The sequence below is a fragment of the Pistacia vera genome, unplaced genomic scaffold (genome assembly GCF_008641045.1).
Source record: "Pistacia vera cultivar Batoury unplaced genomic scaffold, PisVer_v2 Contig493, whole genome shotgun sequence".
Lineage (NCBI taxonomy): Eukaryota > Viridiplantae > Streptophyta > Magnoliopsida > Sapindales > Anacardiaceae > Pistacia > Pistacia vera.
Genome location: NW_022196327.1, coordinates 170,987 through 176,345, shown reverse-complemented (window position 1 = coordinate 176,345; position 5,359 = coordinate 170,987). Strand labels below are relative to the sequence as shown.

General features: G+C 35.1%; 1 non-coding gene across 1 annotated transcript; it reads right to left on the bottom strand.

The window, feature by feature from the left end:
- Window positions 1–5,032: 5,032 nt before the first annotated feature.
- LOC116105145 lies at window positions 5,033–5,139 on the bottom strand. The gene has a single exon (XR_004124035.1). It is a non-coding gene; the product is annotated as a small nucleolar RNA R71 (small nucleolar RNA).
- Window positions 5,140–5,359: the final 220 nt, after the last annotated feature.

Genomic DNA, 5,359 nt, shown 5'->3' with positions numbered 1-5,359 from the left:
GGGAATGTGCAGATTTGCAGAATACCTACTAACCCACTATTGAAGTTTCTGTTGTATTAGAACATGATGGGCACTTGGGTCATCAATGTTGATGCATGATGACTGGCTTAGTGCAGGCACTTGGGTCATTCAATGTTAGTGCATGAATGATTGGCATAGTGCAAGTGAGAGATTGTTAGTAGTGTGCTAGAGCCAATCATTATTTTAGAATTGACTCTTTGTAATAATGTTCATTAATCAATAAAAGGTATTTTATCTATATCGCGTAAATCATTATTATTGCAATATGTATTATATATGTCCTTAGAATGGTAGAATCGTGATGAGGGTAATCATAATTTCAAATCTTGATAGTGAGAACCCTATGAGCACATATGGTGGCCATTCTAGAAACGTCCGTAGCCCCAGTATTATTCTGAAGTAAGGGCACAGATAATACGGTAAGGCTATCATAGTGTTGAACGACCTTGTCGAAAGGCAGTGACTGATCTCACTTGTCAATTTCAACCTATCATCATATCATCACATACACTTCTCATATTCAAATATATCCAACAACAAGCATAGTTAATCATCAATCTCATCTCAATTTCTCAATAATCATAACATATGCATGCTTAAAAGAAATCTTTACACACTTGATTTTCTTAAACTTTAACTTGAATTGGATTTTGAGTGGAATTTACTTACCTTATGCTTGAGTAGTCTCTACTAAGCTCTCTAGTCTTGTTGGATTCAAAACTTCTTCTACCCCTGAGCATAAACTTCATAAGAACTCAACTTTTAGACAAATAAATCATAGATAAAGAGCAAAAATCCTTACCTTTTGAAGCCTAAAATCAAAACCCTATTAAAAACTCACTCAAAAGCCCTCAAAATCCTTGGAGGAGTGAATGAAAATTTGAGAGAAAATGGAGGAGTAGTGTGGCAGTGGAATGAAGGAAATAAGGGTTACAAACCCTTATCATCTTATTTTATAAATGCATTTTCCCATTTTGCCCTTACTCTTTCTTAAAAATTCCATCTATGTCCCTTAGTCAATTATCATAATGCCCTCATTTTTATTGTATTCTCTATGAAATTCTCTCTCTTTTCACTTCCCACTTTTTCAACTAATTTTGAGTGAAAAGACCATTTTACCCTTAATGCAAGTTTAAGGCATTTTCTTCATATTCTCTTAAAATAATTCTAACAAAAATTAACTAAGGGCTATAAAATATAATTTAAATCATGTATCTCCATGTTGGGCGTTACAGGCTTGATCATGCATATATTGTGCATATGATTATATATATAGCCTTGATTTAGTAAATGAGAATATGAAAGAATATGTTAGCAAAGAATGAGAGAAAGAAAAAGAAAACGGCTAGTAATTTTCTTTTAAGCTAACATGCAAGTATGTATATTTTCTCATTTACTAAAGAATGCAAGTGTAGAATTTCCATAGCTTGGAAATTCATGTTGAAATGTGTATAGTATCTCTTTCTATTCTCTTTCTACAGCATGCTATGTTTTAAGGTTTTTGCGATGGGGAACCCGTGAGTGACAGAGATGCCCACATGCATGCCGCCACATGCAAGCAGCCACAGCAGAGAGATACAGTATTTGTACAGTCCGTCAGTAGTGTATATGGATGAGGACTGTACCCAGCAGAGCATACCTACATGCACGCCGCCACAAGCGAGCAGCCACAGTAGAGAGATACAATATTTGTACAGTCTATCAGTAGTGTATGTAGATGAAGACTGTACCTACTCACATGGCCAGGGTTCCAAATTCATGCATCAACGTAGTCCGATCGACAAACCAGAATAGAAGAAAGAAAAGAAAAGAAAAGAAAGAGATACAACATAAGCGACAAATAACAGAAAAGAAAAGAAAGCTCTTTTCTCAGGAAAGTTTATTATTCTGCATATGTATTATGCTACTTACATGATTCAGTATTTCTTATGTGCTTGACGATGTGCAGTTTTATTCATTGTCTTTGCACGTTGATAAGTAGCAAATCAGAGTATCAAAAAAGAATGTAGAATATCAGAAAAGAATGAAGAATATTAGCAAGGATTAAAGTGAGAAAAGGAAACTCAAAACATGAGTAACGGAGGAAGAACAGTAATGTAGTTTGGTTTGCTTACTGAGCAATTAGTGCTCACTCCATTATTTCTATTGTCTTGCATGCACTAGATGATTTATGGTCGGATGGGACGTCAAGAAGCGGAAGAGTTTGGCAGCACTGTTCAAGACTACCTTGTACCTATTAAAGTATATCAGTTATTTTGTGTATATATTTATATGAATTAAAATTAGAATTTTTGGATTTTACATTATATACCTCTATGTATATATATGTTTACAAAGTTATTTAGTGGATTTTATCATATATTTCTTAAAGAATTACTAGCTAGAGGGTATATTACATATGGTCAACAATCATGGCCAAATTAAGATCCGAGGGTAAAATTGTACTAGTTGTAGCTACATCAGGAATTGTTGCATTGCTGCTATTTGTTGGAAGAACAACACATTCACATTTTTGAATTCCTTTAGATATCATTGAGGAAAGTACATGTGATATCAAAAAGGGGACATAATTGGCAAAACTACTTGCACAAACAGCTTTGATCATTTGGGAGGAAGCACCCATGGCAAACAGGTATTGCTTTGAAGCTCTTGACAAAACTTTGAAAGATATTTTGTCTGAAAAAGATCAATCAAACGTAGATAGAATATTTGGAGGCCTCATCGTTGCCCTGGGTGGTGATTTTAGACAGATTCTACCAGTTATACCAAAAGGGAAAAAACATGATATAATACAGGCCTATTTATTGTCATCTTCCCTTTGGAAACATGCAACAGTGTTGACACTTATAGAGAACATGAGGTTGAAGACAAACTTGGTGAACCCAACAGAATTGGATAACTTGAAGTTTTTGACAAATGGTTACTTAATATTGGAGAAGGAAGGTGATAATCCAAGAATTATACTATTTTATTTAAGCTTTTTGGCCGGATTTTAGATACTTCTTAGCTTGTTTATGCCTGAATTGCTACTTAATTCTTTTTATTTTATGTTTCAGGCCGAAACGTGCATTTTTAGCAAATAAGGAGCGAATTGGAGTTTTTGGATTCAGAAGTCAACAAATCTCAAATTTTGGGAAAGTTTTGAAGTAGAGTTAAGGCACTATGAAGCTTGTTCCAATGGGAAAGCATCGAGGATCGAAGATTCATGCAAGGAAGCAAGTGGAGGGCATTTCGGTAAATGTAGAATTTTCCAAGAAGGTTCGCCGCAGTGAAGGTCATTCTTCACTGTAGCAAAAGCAGCTAAGAATGAGATTCAGCTTTAGTTTGTCGCTGTGGCGAAATTCTTTCTTCGTCGCGGCAAAGTCTGTGAATTTTAGTTTTCTTCAAAACACATAGTTTTAATTTAGGAAAGTTTTAGGTCTTTTGGGCGAGCTATTTAAGAGAAACTTTATCATTTTGAGGGGGGTTCGTCTAGGTTTGTCTGGTTTTGATTGAGTTTTGAATAGATTTGACATTTAGAGAGAAGATTTGAGCTTGAATCTTGTGGATTCTTCAACTAGGGGAGATCTCTACTCTTTTCTTTGCATTTCAATATGCTGAATATTGTGTTTATTGTTTTTCTTGCTGTTATTTTGATTTAGTTATGAGCTAACCCGTTTTGGATTAGGGTTTTGATGTAACTCAGATTTCTATGGGTTAATCAAGTGATTATGGTTATTTTTATATTCTATTGCACAGATTGTGTGGTTATTCTGGTTTTATTGATTTTATTTGATGAATATGATGAGATTGAGAAATGAATCATGTTGAGCTTCTTGGGTAATGACCATTGTAGTATTGAATGCTAGAGATAGATTTGAGAATCAATGAAATTAATCTAGGATTCCTTTAGCTTAATGAACTTGGAATTATTATTCTTCAAATTGTTAGGTGCAGAAGTTTAATAGGGAAAAGTAGGAATTCATAGCCTAAGAAGGTATGTTTGACAACTTAGAGAATTCGATTTACAATCCGTGCATGTGAGTGTGAAAATAGCATAATCTGTAGAATTCATCCATAGAGTCCGAATGAAGTCAAAATCCTAACCGTTTGTTAAATTGATATTACTCTCGCTTTTAATTCTTGCTCTCATTAATTATTTTTAATACTTAGTAAGTTTAGTTTTAGTTTTAGTTTTAATCTCTCCAATTAATCCAAACAAATTCGGTTCCTTCAACTTGAAAACAGTTAGGAAATTTAGTGCTTAACAACCAATCCTCGTGGGAACGATACTCACTCACCACTTTATTACTTTGTGCGACTAGTGCACTTGTTATTATTGCATGTTGTAGTAACAACGCATCAAGTTTTTGGCATCGTTGCTGGGGATTGAGTTTTGTATTAACATTGAGTTTTCTTATGTTAGCTAGATTGGAGTTTATTTTTGTTTTAATTGTTGTTTGTTTAATTTTTGTTGTTCTCTTCGGTTGGTTTGTGATCTCACTTTTTCTATCTTTCTGTGTAGTTTATGCGAAGAGCAAGACGTCAGCTAGTGGTTCTTGTTGATCCTGAAATTGAAAGAACCACTAGAAGACTAAATAGAGAGAGAAGAGAACGAGAGGCTACAGTTGAACCAGAAGCCATAGTTGTTGAGATGGCAAAAAATGGAACACTAAGGGAATTCTCAGTTCCCACATTTCAAGGTAGTGGGTCGAGTATTACTAGGCCAGTGGTACAATCCAACAACTTCGAGATAAAGCCGACAATCATCCAGATGATCTAGCAGTCGGTATAGTTTAAAGGAGATTTGAAGGAAGATCCAAATCTACTCATTGCCAATTTTTTGGAGATTTGTGATACTTTCAAGTCAAACACAGTGTCAGATGATGCCATCAGATTGAGACTGTTCTCATTTTCATTGAGGGATAAGGCAAAAAGATGGTTAATGGCACTACCATCAGGAACGATCACAACATGGAATGATTTAGCATAGAAGTTCCTGACCAAATTCTTTCCTCCAGCAAAATCAGCAAAGCTGAGAAATGACATCACATTGTTTCTATAGGAAGAGTCAGAATCATTGTATGAAGCTTGGGGGAGATACAAAGAATTACTAAGGAGGTGTCCACATCATGGGTTGCCAGTTTGGATGCAAGTCCAAACATTTTATAACAGATTGATGGTTAATGTGCAAACTATAGTGGATGCAGCCTCGGGAGGAGCACTGCAAAATAAGACACAGAAGAAGCTCATGAGTTGCTTGAAGTTCTAGCAAGCAACAATTATCAAAGAACTAATGAGAGGGTGCAACCGAAGAAATCTATGGCTCTTCATGAAGTTGATGCATATACAACCATTT